Source organism: Cynocephalus volans, chromosome 1 (assembly GCF_027409185.1).
Source record: "Cynocephalus volans isolate mCynVol1 chromosome 1, mCynVol1.pri, whole genome shotgun sequence".
NCBI lineage: Eukaryota > Metazoa > Chordata > Mammalia > Dermoptera > Cynocephalidae > Cynocephalus > Cynocephalus volans.
In genome coordinates, this window is record NC_084460.1 from 228451400 (window position 1) to 228472664 (window position 21265).

A 21265-nucleotide genomic window follows, 5' to 3' on the forward strand; every position below is an offset into this window, starting at 1 on the left:
GGACACATCAGGTTGTACCTCCAGAAAATCAGAGAACTGCTTGGTGTGGAAAATCCATACATTTGGTGAACAGAAGTGATGTAATTGTAGAGGAACAGAATTTACCTTTTATCAACTTTTCTGAATCTTAAAATATTCCAAAATAAAAAGTTTATTTTTTAAAAAGTACAAAGAATTTCCATATACACATTTCATTCAGATTCCCCAAACTTAACATTTTACCACTTTATCAGTCTCTTTTTCCTCTCTGTATAGATTTTTTCTGAATAAGCTACAGTCATCATGCCCTTATAATCCTAAATATTTCAATGTATATTTCCTTAAAAAGTACATTTGTCAAAATAAACTAACATTAATATAGTACTATCCAATCCATAGACCTTCATATTTTGCCAGTTATTCCACTAATGTCATTTATAACAAAAATAGAATGAAAGAAATAAATCAAATAAAAATTCTGTCCCGACCCATGATCCAATCTAGGGTCATACATTGTGTTTAACTGCCATATTTCTTTAGTCTTCTTTGATCTGCAATGAGTTCCTCAGTCTTTGTTTTTCATGACGTTGGACATTTTTGAAGAATACAAACCATTTATTTTGTGAAATATCCCTCAGTTTGGGTTTGACTGATATTTCTTCATGTTTACTTTCAGGTTATGCATTTTTGCAGGAATACCACAGAAGTGATATGCTCTTCTTATTGCATTCTATCAGGATGCAGATGTCTATTTGCACCACTACTGATAATGTTAACTCTCACAACTTGGTAAAGGTGGTGTGTGTGTCAGGTGTGTCAACTGCAATATTGTTATTATTTTTTTTCATTTGTAATTTAGTATGTATCTTGTGGGGAGATATTTCCAGTCTGTAAAAAATCTTCTTTGTCATCAACTCTTTACACATTATTGTACAATTTATTCATAACATCTGCCTGAAACAATTCCTGACTATTCTTACATAATATTTGTTTTTTCCTATGAATTCTATATCAATTTTTCTAGCTCCATAAAAAAAGCATGTTGGTATCTTGAGATTATGTTAAAATTATAAATTAGAGAGAACTGTCTTTTCATTGATTCATATCTAGTTCTGCATCTTTCACAAGTATTTTAAAGTTTTTCTCAAATAGTTTTTATACACTTCTTGTCATATTTATTCTTTTTCTTTGTTACAGTTATTCTTAAGTATTCTATCTTCTTTGTTGTTACTTAATTGGGATTTTTCCTACTACTGTATCCTCTAGTTGGTAATTGTTCATATAGGTTGAGTATCCCATATCTGAAATGCTTGGGGCCAGAAGTGTTTCTGATTTCAGATACTTTTCAGATTTTGGAGCATTGGCATATACATAATAAAATATCTTGGAAATGGGACCGAAGTCTAAACATGAAATTCATTTATGTTTCATATATACCTTCTACACATAGCCTGAAGATAATTTTAATTTTTAATAATTTTGTGCACAAAACAAGTTTGTGTACATTGAACCATCAGAAAGCAAAGGTGTATCTATCTCAGACACCCATGTGGACAATTTTTCGTTGCTTGGTATCGCCATCATTCCTGACTCTGAATTTTTAAAATTTTTGTTGAAACATATTGATTCTACATATTTATGTGGTACAGAAGTATATTTCAATACATGTACACAATGTGTGTGGATTTATTCAGGGTAATTAACATACTTATCACTGAAAAACAATCATTACTTTGTGATGTCCACATTTGATTTCCTCTCTTCTGGTTGTTTAGTTACATGCAGTAAAACATTATTAATTATAGATTTCTGGGTTGACTGTACAACAATAGGGCTTATTTTTCCTATCTAGCTGTAATTTTGTGTCCATTAACCCACCTCTCACTATCCCCCCCCTTCTCTCCCCTTTCCCACCTCCAGTAACCACGTTTCTCTCTTATTTTAATAGTTCAACTATTATTATATTGTTTTCTTGTTTTTGTTTAGCTTTGTTCTCTTTTTTTACCTCCCACATATAAGTGAAAACATGCAGTATTTCTCTTTCTGTGCCTGGCTTATTTCACTTAACATAATTTTCTCCAAGCCCATCCATATTGCTGTAGATGGCAGAATTTCATTCTTTCTTTATGGCTGAGTAGTATTCCATTGTGTATGTAAGACATTTTCTTTATTCAATCATCTGTCAATGGACATTTGGGTTGGTTCCATATCTTGGCTATTGTGAACAGAGTTACAATAAACATGGAAGCATAGGTATTCCTCTGACATGATGCTTTCCATTGGGTATATATCCAGTAGTGGGTTTGCTGGGGCATACGGTAATCCTATCTGTAATTGTTTGAGAAACTTGCCTACTGTTTTCCATAATGGCTATACTAATTTACAGTCCCACCAACAATGTTATAAGGGTTCCCCGTTCTCCACATCCTTGCTGGCATTTGTTATTTTCTGTCTTTTTGATAATAGCCAGTCTAACTGAGGTGAGATGATATCTCAATGTGGTTTTGATTTGTATTTCCCTGATGATTAGTGATGTTGAGTACCATTTCATAGACCTGTTGGCCATTTGTATGTCTTCCTTTGAGAAATGCCTATTCAGCTCCCTTCCCCATTTTTTTATTGGGTTGTTTTTTCCACTATGCAGTTTGGGTTTGTTATATATTCTGGATATTAGCCCCTTGTCCGGTGCATAGTTTGCAAATATTTTCGCCCATCCTGTAGGTAGTCTTTATGCTTTGTTAATTGTTCCTTCTGCTATGCAGAAGCTTTTTACTTTGACATAGTCCCATTTGTTTATTTTTGCTTTTGTTGCCTGTGCTTTTGAGGTCTAATTCATAAAATCTTTGCCTAGTCCTATGTCCTGGAGCATTTCCCCTGTGTTTTCTTCTAGAAGTTTTATAATTTCAGGTCTTACATTTAAGTCTGTAATACATTTTGAGTTGATTTTGTATATGGTGAGAGATAGGGGTATAGTTTAATTCTTTTACACATCCAGTTTTCCCAGCATCATTTATTGAAGAGACTGTCCTTTCCTCAATGTATGTTCTTTTTGCACCTTTACCAAAGATCAATTGGCCATAAGTAGGTGGGTTTATTTCCGCGTTTTTTATTCTGTTCCATTGGTTCAAGTGTCTGTTTTAATGTCAGTACCATGCTGTCTTGGTTACTACACCTTTGTAGTATATTTTGAAGTCCGGTAGTGTAATGCTTCCTGCTTTATTCTTTTTGCTGAGGATTGCTTTGGCTATTCCAGGTCTTTTGTTGCTCCATATGAATGGTAGGATTGCTTTTTTTTTTTTTACTTCTGTGAAGAATGTCATTGGTATTTTGAGAGGGAATGCATTGAATCAATAGATTGCTTTGGGTAGTACAGACATTTTCACAACATTAATTCTACCAATCCATAAAGCATGAAATGTCTTTCCATTTTTTTGTTTTCTCTTTAATTTCTTCCATCAGTGTTTTGTAGTTTTCATTGCAGACCTCTTTCACCTCCTTGGTTAGATTTGTTCCTAAGTATTTTATTTTTCTGATAGCTATTGTAAGTGGGATTTCTTTCTTGATTCCTTTTTTTTTGCTAGTTAGTTGTTGGTGTACAGAAATGCTACTGACTTCAGCATATTGATTTTATATCTTGCACCTTTAGTGAATTTGTTTATCAGCTCTTAGTTTTTTGGTGGAGTCTAGGTTTTTCTGTATGTAATATCATGTCATCTGCAAACAGGGACAATTTGACTTCCTCTTTTCCAATTGGATGCCCATTATTCCTTTCTCTTGCGTAATTGCTCTGGCTAGAACTTCCAATACTATGTTAAACAGAAGTCGTGAGATTGGGCATCCTTGTCTTCTTTCTGTTCTTAGAGGAAAAGCTTTCAACTTTTTCCTATTCAGGATGATGTTAGCTGTGCATTTGTCATATATGGCTTTTATTTGTTGAGATACTTTCCTTCTATACCTAATTTGTTGAGAGTTATTATCATAAAGCGATGTTGAATTTTATCAAATGCTTGTTCTGTGTCTTTTGAGATGATGATATGGTTTTTGTCTTTGCTTTAACTTTTGATAATTTGACTATAATCTGTCTTGGGGAGGACCTTTTTGGGTTGAACCTGGGGATCTTTTATTTATTTATTTATTTATTCTTTTTATTTTTTATTCACATATATATTATTACAAATCATACTTATTCTTTATGACTCTTATCCAATCTCTCCCCATACCCCTCTCCCTCCCCACTCCCACCTCTGAAAACCCTAGATTTCTTCTCTCCTTTTGTAAGAGTAACGGTTACTCTGTTGATCTGTTGTTTAGATGATCTGTCCAGGGCTGAGAGAGGTGTGTTCAGGTCCCCCATTATTATCTTGAGCAGAAGCTTCTGTCACTCTGGAATGAGCTTTGTGGAGAGAGACATCCTCTTCTTTTCTTTGGTCTCTGCAGGTGACTCTCCTTGTGTCAATGCACTCGAGTGGCTGGTGGGCCATTTGCACGGTGGTTTGTGGCATCTAGCCTCTTTTGTGGCAGCTGTGGCTATTGTGGTGGCTGTGGTGGGCCACCCACATGGAAGTGTTTTTTGGTGTGTTCCTTGCCTGGTTGCAGGAGGAGGGGTCGGTTCCTGGCTCCATGCCTCAGTGTTTGGGGATCTTTGAGCTTCTTGGATCTAGGAGACTGTATCTCTTCTAATACTTGGGAAGCTTTCAGCTATTGTTTCATTAAATAGGCCTTCAATGCCTTTTCCTTTCTCTTCCCCTTCTAGTACACCTGTAATATGGATGTTTGCATACTTAAGGTTGTATGATAGATCTTGTGTAGGCTTTAATTATTCCTTTTTTTTTTGGTGGCTGGCCAGTATGGGGATCCAAACCCTTGACCTTGGTGTTACAAGGCAGTACTCTAACCAACTGGTTTTCTTCATTTTTAAAAAATTCTTTTTCTTCTTTTTTGGTCCAACTGGGTTAATTCAAAAAGCCTGTCTTCAAGCTCAGAAATTCTTTCTTCCACTTGTTCTAGCCTGTTGCTTAAGCTCTCAGCTGTATTTTTTTATTTCATTGAATAAACTCTTCAGTTCCAGGATTTCTGCTTGGTTCCTTTTTATGATTTCTATCCCTTTGTTGAATTTCTCATTCATGTCCTGGATTGTTTTTCTGACTTCACTGTGATTTCTATTTTTTCTTGTACCATGTTGAATTTCCTTAAGACTACCATTTGGAATTCCTCTTCAGGCATTTCACAGGTTTCCTGTTGTTTGGGGTCTGGTATTTCAGAATTACTTTCTTCTTTCAGGAGTGTCATGTTTCCCTGTTTTGTCTTGCTTCTCATATCTCTATGTTGATGTCTGGGCATCTGATGGTATAGTCACTTTTAATTTTTGGATTTGTTTTTGAATGGAGAAACTCTTACCTATAGAAGTGTTATATATTGACAGTCGGGTTGGGCATTTTAGGTGTGGTTCCAGGTGAACGTAGGAGTAGGTGCCGGTTCACCACACCCTCTCCACCAAAGCAGGACACTCTGTTGGTCTTGCTGAGTCAGGTGGGATTCTGAGCTCCTGGGGGAAGAGGGGCATGGATCCAGGCAAGTTTCCCAGAGGTTTGTGGGACTGTTGTATCCAGGAGGGACCTGCACAACCTCCAGTTGTGGGGATAGGTGGCCCGCTGGGTTAGGTGACATTGTGAGCACCTGGGGAAAGGTGGGCATGGGTCTTTGTTTACCAGTGACATGTGGAGCTGTGTGCACCCAGGAGTGGCCAGTGCATGCTCTCTGCTGGGGGGGCAGGCCTGCTGGGTCAGGCAAGACTCTCAGCTCCAAGGTGAAGGTGGGAGTGGCTCTAGGCAAGTTCACCAGAGACACACGGAGCTGTGTGTACCCTGGAGGGGCCGGAGTGCGCTCCCTGCACCGTCTCCATCAGGGTGGGAGGTTGTCTACATATCCTGGCTCCTATTCCAAAATGATGACATAGAGCAGCAGCCCAGGACCAAGGAGGATTGGGGGACTCAGCATGTACTTCCCCTCTGGAAAAATGCAGTCGTGTGGGATCCCAGCAACTCCCCATGCTGGGTTCATTGTCCATGAGGGCTGCGTGACTGCAGCCTGAATTGCAGACATCTGCAGTAGGTGCACAGACCATAGAACCTCCACCTACTTTGTCCCAGTAATGTAAGGTTTTGTTGGATTCCATCATTTTCTCCTAGACATTCTACTCTAAAGGTGACTACCTACCGGTTGCTTTGGACTTTCTTTGCATTAAAGGTGAGGGCTAGCTATTCCTAGTCAGCCATTTTGCCACAAAAAAAAACTAACTCTGAATTTTTATGCTACCAATGAGCAATCATTTCCTTGCACTTATATGCACCTAAGTACTTACTGGTAAAAAATATGACATACCATTAATATAGTGAAAACATAATGTGTTCGGGGTAAGTAAGCTGCACAATCGCATCACCAGAATAGCTGTATCTGATGTTAAATAACAACAAACAATGGCAGGCTTTTAGTCTCCACCAATGAAGCTGTGTTTTGATTACAAGTCTACTGTATGCTCTCTTTTAGTTTTAAGCCAGAAGAAACATCAAAAGCAGTTGAGGGACCAGGAAATGAGTTCTCTAGGGACAAGTAGGCATTCTACTGGATGGCTTTTTAAAATGTTTCCTCCAGAGTCATCTGCCTCATTCACGATGGTTTTTGTGTTAGAAATTTCTCTTTGATTTTATAAACTGACATGATTTCTCTTTCTGTTATGAATGCATGCTATTCTAGACCTTCTATAAGCCTGCCGTACATTCTCACCATGTTGTCTACAGGCACTTTTTCTGTAGTGTTAACAACATCATCTTCGTCTTCTAATTATTATGCCTGTACTGATTACTCTTGTTTAACTGTATTGGCTAATATCCCCAGTAAAATGTTGAATAGTAGTGTAGTTACTGGATGTTCTTGCCTTGTTCTAGACCGTAGTAGTGAAAATGCCCCAAGTATTTCCCATTAAGTAAGATGATGGCTTTAGGACTAAGGTATACATATTATTATGTAAGAAAATATCCATCAATTCCTATATTCTTGAGTGTTTTTATTGCAGGAGATGTTGATTCTTGTTGAAGGTTCTTTCAGAATGTATGAAGATAATGATGTGATTTGTCTCCTTATATCTATTAATATGGTATATTATATTAATGGGTTTCCTAATATTAAACCAACCTTGTGTTTGGGAATAAATCCCACATGGTCATAGTGCATTATTTTCTTAATAAGATATTGAAATTTGTTAGCTAATATTTTATTCACTACTTTGCATTAATATTTATAGTTTATATTGGCCTATATATATATTTTTTTTCCTATTTTGTCCTGTCTTCAGGAATTGGTATTATCCACTTTGAATGCTTTGGAACAATGTATGGATCACTGAAACTATTTGGTCTTTCAATGATTTATAGAATTATCCTTGTGGAACCATCTGGGTCTGGTGCTTTTCTATGAGGTAGTCCTTGATATCTTTTTCTATTTCTTCTACAGAAATTGTACTATTTCAAATGTGATCAAGTTTGATGAACTATATTTACCTTGGAAATTATATTTTTCATTTAGATTTTCAAATTCATTTGCAAAGAAGTTTGCAAAGTAGGTTCTTATGGTATTTTTAAAAATTGAGATATAATTCACAAACTGTAAAATTCACTGTTATAAGGTGTTATGTTCTAAAGTGTTGTGTTCCATTCCCCAGACCCCAAATGCATGTAGTTAAGTCCTAATGTCTAGTACCTCAGAATATGATTGTATTTGGAGACAGGGCCTTCAAAGAAGTAATTACAGTAAAATAATGTCATATGGGTGGGCCCTAATGAAATATGACTGGTGTCCTTGTAAGAGGAGATTAGGACACAGACAACACACAGACTGAGAGGTGATCATGAAAGGATACAGCAAGAAGATGGCTATCTATAAGCCAAGGAAAAGGCCTCAGAATGAAAGCAACCTTTCTGACACCTCGATCTTAAACTTCTAGCCCCCAGACTGTGAGAAAATAAATTCCTGTCATTCAAGCCATCTGGTCTGTGGTATTTGTTATGGCAGCCCTAGCAAATGAATACAAAAAATATACAATTCAGTGGTTTTTAGTATATTCACAAGTACATGAAACCATCACCACTATCTAGTTGCAGAACATTTTCATCACCACAAAAAGAAACCCCATACTCATTAGCAGTCACTCCAAATTTCCACTTTTTCTAGTCCTTGGCAACGACTAATTATTTCTCTCTGTATGGATTTGCCTATTCTGGACATTTCATATAAATGTAATCATATAGTATGTCACCTTTGTGTTTAGCCTCCTTCACTTATGATAATGGTTTCAGTGTTCATGATGTAGCATGTATCAGAACTTCATAACTATTTACAGCTGAATAATATTCCATTGTATGAATATACCACATTTTGTTTATTCATTCATCTGTTGATGAAGATTTAGGTTGTTTCCACATTTTAGCTATTATGCATAATATTATGAACATTGTTGTATAGGTTTCTGGGGAAACATGTTTTTAATTCTCTTGGGTATATACCTAGAAATTAAATTGCTGAGTCATATGCTAACTACATTTAACTTTTTGAGAAACTGCCAAACTGTTTTACCAAGCAGCTGCACCATTTTACATTCCCACCAAAAATGTATGAGTGTTCCAATTTTCCACATGCTCATCAACATTTGTTATTATCTTTCTCTTTTATTACAACCATACTAGCGTATATAAATAAATACCTCATTGTAGTTTGATTTGCAATTCCCTAATGACTGATGACATTGAGCATCTTTTCATGCACTTATTGGCTATATTTATATCTTCTTTGGCAAAATGTCTACTTAAATCCTTTGCCTATTTAAAAATTAGGTTGTCTTTTTACTATTGAGTTGTAAGAGCTTCTTTGCATACTCTAGATACAAGACCCTTGTCAGATATAAAATTTACAAAATTTTTCTCACATTCTATGGGTTATCTTTTTTACTTCCTTGATGGTGTCCTTTGAAGCACAAAAGTTTTTGATTTTGATGAGGTCCAATTAACCTAATTCCCCTTGGTTGCCTATGCTTGAAGGAGTCATATCTAAAAATGCTACTGCTGAACCCAAGGTTAAGATTTATAAGTTTTCTTCTCTGACTTTTATAGTTTTAGTACTCACGTTTGATCCACTTTGAGTTAATTTTTGTGGATGGTGTGAGATAGGGGTCTAACTTAGTTCTCTGCATGCCAATTTCCACTTGTTCCAGCATCATTTGTTGAAGAGGCTTTCCTTTTCCAATTGAATTGTCCTGGCATTCGTGTTGAAAATCAATTGACCATAAATAGAAGGGTTTATTTCTGGACTCTCAGTTCTATTCCACTGATCTAAATGTCTAACTTTATGCCTGTTTTTGGTGAGGGGGAGTGGGGTTATAGGTATTTCATCAAGTGAACTCTTTTGATCCTCATTTTCTATTTTCTTTTAAAATTTGTTTTATATAGTTGAAGTTGCTGTCACCTCTGCATTTCTGTGAACAAGACAGGCTAAGGCAGTTTACAAGATTCCTACTTCAAGAATGCCCTCTGCTTTTAGTATAGTAAGCATGGTTTCCTGATATACAACTCCACAAAAATAACTGTATTTTAGAACTACTCTAGGAATTTGTATTATTGTCAGTAATAACAAAATTGATGTACCTGGAAAACACTTGGTTATTAACCTGAGAAAGTAAAGCGTAACACAAAATAGTCATATCAGTATATTTATAAAACTGTCAAAAGGCATAAAAGGAAATCAAATATTCGTTAAAATTATCTTTCATATTTTCATTCATATCTTAGGCTCCTAATATGCAAACACACGTTCAAGACTTTCAATTGAAGTCACTATTTGATATAAATAAAACCTTAAAAAATACATCAATAGACAGACTTTAAAACAATGAAATAATCACCTTCCCCCAAAAAGGTTTCCTACAAATTTAGTCAAAATTAAACCTATGCAAACAAACAAAAATAATACTGAGTTGATACCCTCTAAAAACTGAGTTAAAATATAATTTTTTTAAGTACAGAGTTCTCAGCTTTGAAGAGGACAATATTCAAACCACAACAAGTCAATAATCACTGCCAACATGCTTATGTGCTTTGCTTAGAGCGAAGAATGACAAACATTAAATATAAGCTAAATACTTTAAGAATGTCACCATTCCCATATGACTTTTGATAATGAAATAGAAAAAAATGCAGGATTTCTTCTATTTGCCCATGGTACAAATGGCAGGCTCGCTGTCAAGAATGGCTGAAGCTCCATGGTGAGAAACTTAGATTGGACTCTGGGACAGGGAACAGGGTAATTTGAGAAACTGATTAATTAGTATGTATATATGTATAGTTTAAAAAAGTTATTATGATACACAAATGTACTGATAAGGTGTTTTAAAAATAACTGTAGTATATTCAATGCCTTTTTCAAACTGCTGAGAAAGGAAAACAACAAGAGCAGAAAAAATAAATTAAGAGCATTTCCTAGGCAGGTTGGTAGTGTAAAATGAACTGTATAATGTAAAACCAGTTAAGTGTATCGGGTGATTCTGGAGGAAATAGTGTTACCATTCCTCATAATTGAATAGTAGGTGACAGAAATGCAGAAAAGTATTAATAAATAAGAAAGATTCAGAAGGGAGGTAAACAATATGCAGTTTTCTGAACAGTTTAACATTTGCAGTTCTGAATAGTTTAGTTTCCAGAATAGAAAATCCAGAAATAAATTCAATATATGGCAAAGGTGGTCTTTACAATCACAGAAAAAAGAATGGATTATTTAAGAATAATACCGGCATATCTAGGAATCTATTGAGAAGAAAATAAAACTGGATTCTATTATCTGATTTCATATACAAAAATGAGATTTTTTTAATAGAAGATATTGAGATTAATTAAACATAATCTGGAAAATCTAGGATACCACATGGTACAATCCAGGGATAGGTAAAACTTTTTAAGCTAAACTGGGAACCCAGAAATTATAAAAGAAATCACAGACACTCTTTACCAAATTAACCTATCTACAGCGAAAGATACCAAATGCAAAATCAACAGAGTTGAAAAAACACTGTGAATGTAGCAGAGTTGTAACATCTACCGGAAATTAAAAAGAAAGGATGAACAAACAATTATAAACAGGGATTCAGAGAAGAGGTACCATTGAGTGAAAAAAGTACATAGATATAGACAAATTTGGTTGCATCTTCCTTTTTATCTTAAATTTTTTTTCATGTCATACATATACATTTTTACAAAAAGGAATGTATGTATTACACAAGGTGTATATGTATTACGCATAGTATATGTGTATAGAAATACTTATCAATCAATCTGCATGAGTTTTTCTGTATACATACACACACGCACAAGATTCTTTTATGATGATCATGTGACCATGCAGAAAAAAAGGCGGAGGGATACCTAGTATTTGTCAACATGAGTTGCAAAGGATGTTTGTGGAGTAGTAGATAGAGACAGGAGAGCCAAATTAAAAAGGAAAAGAAAAGGACTACATTAAAATAGCTAGTATGTATGATATAATCATAAACATACCTTTTTATAAAACTGTACACATATGTGGACATGAAAAAAAATCTAAGATAAAAAGGGGGGTGCAACCAAATGTGTCAGAAGGAATACCCAAAGAATTTACAATGGTATTCTCTTCTGCTTCTAGTCTCAGAATACGAGGTCTGAAGTGGCCATGGAGGCCAAGCACAGTGCTTGATTATTATCGTTCTGAAGTAAGTCTGTGTGTGAGTGTGCACGCATGCGTGTGTGTGTATTAGTGTGTGGCTGTGTGGCTGGATTCAGTTCAATCTGGTTTTATGGTTTATTCTAGAGGTCAGCAGACTTTCTGTAAAGAACTAGATAGTAAATATTTTAGGCTTTCTGGGTTATACTGTCTCTGTCACAACTTCTCAACTCTGCCATCGTAGGGTGGGAGCAGTCATAGACCGTGATGGTTTATTTTATGTGTCAACTTGGCAAGGGTAGAGTACCAAGTTATTTAATCTAAACAAATCTAGGCGTTGCTGTGAAGGTATTTTTTGGACATGGTTAACATTTACAACTGATGACTTTAAGGAGATTCCTCTTGATAATGTGGATGGGCCTTAACTCTGATTGGATGAGGCCCATCCACATCAAGAGCAAAAATTGAGGTTTCCTAGAGAAGAAGAAATTCTCTCCAAAGACTACAGCAACAACTCCTGTTTGTGTTTCCAGCCTGCCCTACAAATTTCAAACTTGCCAGCCCCCACAATTGCATGAGCCAATTCCTTAAAATAAATCTCTTGATAGACACATAGATAGATAACGTATTGTAAACTATTGGTTCTGTTTCTCTGGAGAACCCTGACTAAACATATATAATATATAAACTAATAGGCATGACTGTGTTCCATCACAAGTGTTTACATTAACAGGTGGTGGGCCAGATATGGCCTTGTACCACAGTTTTCCAACCCCCAGTTTTATCAATAATAGAAGATAGCTCCTTCTACTAGGTACTCTCTATGTTTCAGGCAGTGTAAAAGGTGCTTCACACATGGATTCCAAGTGCCCCATATATTGGGAACTGTTCTTGGCCAGGCCAGATATTCTGGAGCGATTATGAGCAAGAACGATCCTCCTGGACGCAGTGAGATCTAGACTGTAAACTCAAGTTTAAAAGAAGTTTCTCAGAGAGTTTCAAGATGGTATTCTCTTCATGTGTTTTTATATCTTTTTAACTATTGACTTTCAGGACTGAAAGGTTTTGCTGCTAATCCAGCAGAAGTGAACCAATATTTTGGATATCCATTTATTAAATGTGGCATCTTTCAAAAAAACTTGATATGAGAACAATGAAAGTTTATAAAGGCACTAACTCAGAGGTTTGTTATTTTTGGCATGAAAGGAATTCCTTACATCAAAGATTTACAGCAAAGGACCTTTAAGTAACATATTCCTTAGGAGTAGGGGTCCTCAATGTATATACTGAAATCTACCTATAATTTTAAATAGTAGATTGTCAAATTGGTTGATGACATTAGGTTCCCTTCTCTAGGAATTAATAAGATTCTCATTTGAGAAGTTAGCATCCCTTGTCTTCATCTCAAGGATCCCACTATGAGTTCTCCTGTCCTATCCTGGGTTATTACCTCCTGTTTCTCAAAAGTTTAAGAAATAATCTATAATTAAAAATTATATGATTTGCAAAAAGCAAATATAACTACATCTTTTTAATATCACACCATTTACTCAAAGTAAAGAATATCTATATGACTGTCCTTGCCATAGAGAAGCTCCTTAGAAGGTTTGTAAGATAAAAAGAGGGAAAACAGAAAGTTCAATATCTGAAAGAGAATTAAAAGCTATCAGTAAAGGGCTGTATGACCATGGCTAGTTATGACAGACAAGTTTATAAAGAAGAAAGGGAAAGTTAATAAAATATGACCCTAGGGCCGAGCCCGTGGCGCACTTGGTAGAGTGCTGCGCTGGCAGCGCGGCGACGCTCCCGCCGTGGGTTCGGATCCTATATAGGACTGACCGGTGCACTCACTGGCTGAGTGCCGGTCGTAAAAAAACGACAAAAATAAATAAATAAATAAAATAAAATAAAATAAAATAAAATAAAATATGACCCTAACTTAGAGAAGAAGCCAAACTCAAAAATGGAAACTAATGTGAGTGGTGTGGGTAAATGATAAACAAAGATATTTAGATACAGAAAGGTGTATCAGAGTCAGTCATAAAGGATAAAAAGTTTAGCAAAGGAAGGTCAAGGGGGGAAACTCTGGATGAAAGGCAACCATGGAGTCTAGATTGTTTGGAAAAGTTCTGATTTCAAATAATTGCCTGTCAAGTCATTTTGTCCTGATTTTTAGTTCAGAGAATATGGTCAGTATTGTACCTATCTGTGTCCATAATTCCTAGCAAAATGTCTTTAACACAGCAAAATCTCAATAATTATTTGTTGATAATGATAATTACCTGGAAACTCAAATCAGAGAATACAGTATAAAAAAAAAAACAACACAACTAACCATTCTTAAAGAATAAAAACATATTTATCAGTGATATTTACCTCTTTACTAGTGTCAATTAAAAACTAGAATCTGGAAAATCTGTTTAGAATAGGAAATTGGTGCCACACTCACCTCTGATAATATCATTAGTGCTGGGTGGGGATGAAGCCATAACCCGCCAAAATCTGCACCATCCTTGCCAGGTTTGGGGGTTCTGTAGAGAAGTTACTACTACCAGGTCTGACTGCCATAGCTCAGGAAAATGGTGCAGTCATTCGTCTTAGTGTAGAATAAACTTGTGAAGAAGTTAAGGGACCTATGTAATATTAAGGCCCAAAAAGAGACAATATTAGTGGTGGTTTAGACATGGAATACAATAGCTAATAATTATGGAATGTTTACTGTGTCCCAGCAACTGATGCATTATCTTATTTAATCCTTTCAACAACCCTGTGGGACATAGGTACTGTTATTTGTCCCATCTTATAGGAAACTAAGGCTTAGCTAAATTATGGAATTGCTCAAGATAAAGGTAGTAAGAAGTAGGGTTGGGATTTGAACCCATTCTGCCTGGTTCTTCAGGGTATGTGCCTGTATATATACATATACATATAGATATGTACACATACTAGTATAACCACAATCCTATAGGGGCACTCAAACAGGCAGAAAAAAAATTATTTTTCTCTAGGGGCAGATTAATTCCCTCAAAAGCAATTCTTGTTCACTGATCCCATACCAGACACTTAAACTTTAATTTATACCCTGAAAGTTAGATTGGTATCTATTGGTATCAACTTTAAATAATAATCAAACTTTAAAAGTTACAGTATTTTGCAATTTGTCATAGTGAAGCATGGACAGTCTGTTAGTCTCAAAGACACAGTAAAATGGGGATAGTGATTGATACTCCACTCCCTTCAGATGAAAGGACAAATACATATAAACACCATGTTTCACTTATTGGAATTATTTGGATCCAATGGATTGCTTTTAATAACTTAACAAAATAGGTCACACACACAAAAAAGTGCCTTCAGTATGCTTCGAAGTTTCAATAACTTTACCGTTAAAGAACTTTCGATACACTATTCAAAATCCACATATCATCTAAATCCAAATAAATTGTTTTTTTCTCTAGTCTATTCTTTGTTTATTATTTATTTACATCTTAATCAGTTTTCTGAAAGTTTCGTCTAATATTTACCAGACCAATTTTCCTTCCTCTTTTTGATAGGTGAATCTTTACTGCAAAATCTGTAGCTACGCTATCAAAGGTTAATATCACGATTTTACAGGATATGACTGTAAAAGTTCCCCAATACCAAGGCTTAATTACAAGGAAATTATCACAAAGTGGGACAAAACGGCTCCAATCCCTAAGGGGGAGGGCTTGCGGTCAGATCAAACAGGGCAGGCAGGGAGACAAGCGGGGGGGGGGGGGGGGGGTCGAGAAAAATAGTGCTTGATTCAATTCAATAAAAATTCACTGCGCCACTTACCAAGCGCCAAACACAGAAAATAGAATAAAACAGCTTGGCGGTATTTCGAGCAGGGGCCACTGCAGGTCTGCGGGGGAGGGCAACAGTCCGTATGCGGAGAGCCGGGAGCCAGGTAGTGTCGCGGCTGACTCAGGGATCCTCGCTAGCCAGGCGTGGACGGCCAACCAGGGCCGGGCCTATACAGCTCCTGCTCCCGGAGCCCGCACCCTCGCCGACCCAGCCGCCAGCACGCCGGCCAACCAGCCACAGCCGCTTACCAGTGGCGCCTCGCTGCCTCCCCAGGGGCAGCCCTTCAACGGCTGCCGCAGTCAGAGCACCACCCCGCGGTGGGGTACGTCTAGCCAGCCCACAGCTCTCGGATCCCCGCAGCGCCACCACTCTCGCGAGACCCTGAGAAGTCCGCGAAGTGGGGGGAGAAGGGGAAGGGCGGGGCCCTTAACGGTAGCGGCTGGTGCTGTGCCGGATCCCGGAGAGGGGCGGGCGCCATTGTGCTTCTCTGTGAACTGCTCTGCTTCAGTCAGAGGCCTAGAACTCCGAGGAGGAAGGCGGCGGTGTGGTTGCTGCGAGCGGGACGTGCCCTGTTCAGTGCCGGTTCGAGTGCAAGGGTAATGAGCTGCGAAGCTCGGGCTTCTCTCTCCAGGGGAGCCAGTTCGAGGAAGGCCGCGGGTGGGGGAGGGGAGGAAGCGAAGTGCAGGCCTGCGGCCGCGGAGGCCGCTTCCTGGCAAGATGGGGTGGAGGAGCTTGGTCGGAGACAGTCGACACGAAGGGCGGCCGGTGCAGGCCTCCTCTACCGGTGGCTTTTCGTCTGGTGGTGGAATTTGTGAGGGGTAGAAGGGGCACATTGTGCGTGTTCTTTTTGGACGTGTGGTGGGCGAGGGGAGGGGGCTTGAGCCTTGCTTTGGCCTGGAGCAGCCTACTCTTTGGCTGGGGTCAGGAGGGTCCTCCGGAACCCTGCGGGCCTGGGGTGTCTACAGTGAAGCATTTACTTCGTGAGCGCGGGGTTGAAGGCGGGGAGGGTTAGGACTCGCCCAACCCAGACTCGAATTGAAGCGACTTTGTCAGCCCCTTCGATTCGGTGAAGATTTGCTCATTGATAACTCCAGTTCTTGAATATGGTGACACCTTAGGAGTTCTTTTGGTATTGTGGTAAGTTATGTGTTCACATTTAAATAGGTGATGATATTTATAAAAAAAATAGACCTGTTGGCGTAAGGGGTAAAAATATGGAAGTCGCCAGTAGTAGAATACTCCCACATTTTGATGAAGCTGCGTAGTGAGGCTGAATGTGTACAAACACACACCAAAAATACTACAGTAAAAAATACTATTTAACGTACGAAAGCAAATACATATGGGGAAAATCTCTGGGTGATAAATTTGTCACAGCTGGTGTCTTTTGGCATTATTAGTTTGAATAATGAATTTAGTAATTTTTTTCCGATTTTGTAGGATTACTTAGGATTTATTTCTCCTTTTCTTAATCCCAACTGTCCAGAATTAAGAGGTAAGTTTAAGATGGATTTTTGATTTAAAAATCAGTGTACTGTTGTTAAGAAGGCAGACACATAGTATGAGTAGATTTTTTTCACGAGGTTACAAAAATTTTGTTTCTGAAATGGGGAGTCAGTATTTCATTTAACAGCTCTACAGCATTTTTTGAGACAGCAGTGGTGCATGATGCAGTGGCACTAGAGTCAAGATCTGGGTTTGAGTCTTGATTTTTGCTGTAATTATTCAACTTCTTTAGATTTTTTTCAGGCACATAGCAATTAATTCCTAGCGTTGAGGTGAGGATTAAATTAGATGAATGAGGTACTTTGTGAAGCAGTCAACACACTGGGGGACATAATACTTGCAGTGTGAGTTTTTAATGAATATAAACAATAGGAGTTGATAGCCAAAGTACAGTTGTTTATTTATATCCAATCATTCCTGTAAGAAAAAGATTACTCTGCCAATGCTTTGTCCTCCACAGAGTGCTGGCTGCTTCATACACACAATTGCATGTATTTTTATAAGTTTTATATTACATGTGTTTTTCAGATAAGAACTTTTTACAACTCTTCTTAGTTTCATGCTGGGTCAGGTGTCTTTTTTTTTTTTTTTTTGTCTTTTTCATGACCGGTACTCAGCCAGTGAGCGCACCTGGCCATTCCTATATAGGATCCGAACCCGCGGCGGGAGCATTGCTGCGCTCCCAGCGCCACACTCTCCCGAGTGCGCCACGGGGTTGGCCCCGGGGTCAAGTGTCTTGAATAAGAATTTCTACTTTTTAAGTATAAATGATTTCTTTTTCTGTGTGAAGGTATCAAATAATCAACTTGGACATAAAAGTCATTCGTGATTCTTATGCAGTCAATTTTTAGTCAGCTCCATATCCACTTCATACAACTCTTCGTCTGGTGTATGTTCAAGAATTGCCCACATTTAAGGAAAATTTTTAGTGCAATATCTATCAAATAATGCAAAATATGTTTTGATAATTTGTTGTAGTCTGTCTATTAGACTAGGGCTTCACATTACAAAGATGAGCCTCACGTGGTGACTGTCCTCCACAACTTAGAATTTAGTCATGAGACTAATGTGTAAACAACTGCTGTTACTACCTTAGTGTGACTATATAGTATTACTGCGGAAGCATGGAGGAGGGGTGCTTACTCATGAGGGAAATTTTTACAGTGTTTTGCTTGAATTAAGATGTGAAGGGTGAGTAGGACTTTGATAAGCAAACTGTGAAGTCATGATATTATGGCTTGAGAATTGATACTTTGTTCCCCATAGCTGAGACATATATTTATTGGGAGGTAGAGCCTGGCACCAAAGACCTTCTGTACTGTGTACTGTACTGTGTACTTTAGTGCTCTGTGCTGTGGGATGGAAAGCTATTGTATCCCCAAGCCAAATAAAAAGGATTTTTAGATTATCTTTGGTGATACAGCCTTGTTAACACAGATAATTAAGTGCCAGTAATAAAGAACAGTGGGGGCATGCATGAGTGAAATGCACAGGCTTTTATCAAAACGTTTTTTTTTTCTTGGCAGCCGGCCTGTACAGGGATCTGAACCCTTGACCTTGGTGTTACCATCACCATCCTCTAACCAAGTGAGCTAACCAGCCAGCCCACAAATCTCATTTTTAACCACAAATTGAACTTATCTAGTGAACCTTATTAACTGATTCAACAGCTGATCGTAGTGGAGTGATTACAATCTAAAATGAGTAAGATTTTGAGTTCCTTCTAGGATTACTTGAATTCACCAAAATAGAATTCCATTACAGTGAAATAGTTTACTATCTCACAAATCATCATTTTACAAAACTTCTATCTTTAATGTAGTTGCTAATCATAAGATAAGCCCAAAAAGGTTGGGGGGGGGGTGTTATAAAATTACCTCATAATTTGAGAGTTGGCTGGGGTTAATTTTCATTGACCTTTTAACTTTTCTACTGTGACATGAACTTATGTGGTTAAAGCTGGTTTTTCCTGTTCTCAAACGTATTTCTGTGTGACCCTACCGGTTAGACTAGTTGAATAATATCTGGTTTTAAAATCACCTACTGCTCTACACCCATTATTGTCAACAGCTTTAAAGGAGGGAAAATTTTGAACCTTAAAAGCTAATTATCTTTCCATTGTGATCATTGTACTTTAGTGTGATATGTTTCTCACTTTCCAGAACCCTAAAATGGTTTCCACTTACTGAATGAAGATTGAAATTTGACACTTAGAAATTAGATTCATTTCAAGGAGAACAGTTTCTCTTAAAATGCTTTAGTGTAGACTTAAGAACATAGTTACATTTTCTTGTGGAGATGAGCTTTTTTCTGGTTTTTAAGACTTGTAACTGCACCCCCCCTCCCCTTTGATATTTAACACAGATTCCAAGTTAGACCCAATTAGAATCAGGTTTTTCATAGAGACTGGGGGCATAAGATAATGGTATGATAGTACAAGTTGTGTGTCCCTTACCCTTAATGCTTGGGACCAGAAGTGTTTCAGATTTCACATTTTTTCAGATTTTGGAATATTTTCATTATACTTACTGGTTGAGCATCCCTAACCCAAAAATTCGAAATTCACAATGCTCCAATGAACATTTCCTTTGAGTGTTATGTCAGTGGTCAAAAAGTTTTGGGTTTGGAGCATTTCAGATTTTCAGATTTGATGCTCAACCAGTAAATATAATGAAAATATTCCCCAAATCTCCATTTTCTGTAATAATTTTAACCTTATTTTTCAATTAGTCTTTACTAGAACAGTATGTTGTTGCTTAATATTTACTACTTCCTTTGTGGTGTATAGATACTAAAGCTGTAAACCAGCAATTTAGAAACAGAATTGCTCTCCTTAGGAGTTCTTTATAGATTTTATTATAATATGAGTTATAAAAAACAGGTTTTTCTTTTATACATAACTGTTTCCCTTAATTAGCTGAGTAAGACCATGTACATTAAAGAAATTTTGTAAAACTAAGTATAAAGAAAAAAACCCAATCACACCAATAATACCATCATCCAGAGGTACTGTAAAATGTTAATGGCTGTTTCTTTCCACTTTTTTAATACAGATAAGCTTTAAAACTGGAAAGAAATAGACATTATTAACTTTTCACTGTATCTCTGGGTGAGCTTATATAAGTTTCTTTACCCTGCAGTGATTGTCCTGTACATAAATCTGAATGACTTTAAAAAGTCTTTTCACTATGTGTTAATGACAAATTTTCAAATAATGAAAAAGCAGAATTTCTGTTAAGCTGTTTGTATGAAAATCTTACCACCACTGGTATTGCTTAATAATAGCTAGTATTTGCTGAACACGTGCTGTATGCTAGCAAAGCTCACAATATGCCTGTGAAGTTAGTACTGTGATTATCACCGTTTTGTAAGTGAGGAAATTAAGCATTAGAGAGATTAAGCCTAGAGTCACACCAAGTAAAGGGCAGACTTCAAATCTTGTACTATCATATTTCTACAAATAGTCAGAAATTGGCTGATGTGCTAAAAATCAGGCAATGCTTAATTTATTTCCTGCCTAGCCTAAGTTTCCTATTTTGGAAAAATGGCAAATGAATTTTATTAATGGATACATTAAAATATAGGAAAAGACTGTTAGGTGTGAGAAGTAGCATTTGTTAATATGTATAGTGCTGAGGCCTTTTAGGCTGGTTATTTGGTTTACGACTACTATGTGATTCTTGATCAATACGGATGCAGTGATCTGTAGAGTGATGGAAAAGGATACATATTACTTAAGAAAGGCCATCATAAGCAGAATCAAAGAAAAACTTTTGGGTGTTATACTGCCATTTCTCTGCTTTTAGGAATTCACAGCTTTCTAAATTTGGTAAACTAAAAACTCAAGCCCTACATGATAGGCAACTTGTGGTAGTAATCATAGAAAGATTTACCCTTAAGAAGAGTAATGGGTAGAACTCCTTTTTTCCTAGTGTTTTCCTACCTTGCCTGAAGATTTTCAGTTTACTTTTTCATAGTACCTCAAATTCTACTATTTAGAGATAAGTGGGTGGAACAGGAGTGCTAAGGCTGACCGTATAGGTGCAGTACAAGGAGAAAGCAAGGAAGTAGAATGTATGTCTAGAAAAAAAGTAAATAGATCAGTGTAAATGATTGAAAATCTATTAGCGCACACTGCTGTCCTCTGTTTGTGGCTTTCTGGGTACTTCAGACTGCTCATTCTTTAAAACCAACTTATCTTGGTGTGCTTCCTTGT

General features: G+C 37.1%; 1 protein-coding gene across 3 annotated transcripts in view; it reads left to right on the forward strand.

The window, feature by feature from the left end:
- The first annotated feature begins 15982 nt into the window (after positions 1 to 15982).
- MARCHF7 (membrane associated ring-CH-type finger 7) overlaps positions 15983 to 21265 on the forward strand; it is a 45723-nt gene continuing 40440 nt past the window's right edge. For all 3 annotated transcript variants that reach the window (XR_010024432.1, XM_063107671.1, XM_063107680.1), the window contains exon 1: positions 15983 to 16139. The gene's annotated coding sequence lies outside the window, so the exon portion shown is untranslated. The remainder of the gene's footprint in view (positions 16140 to 21265) is intronic.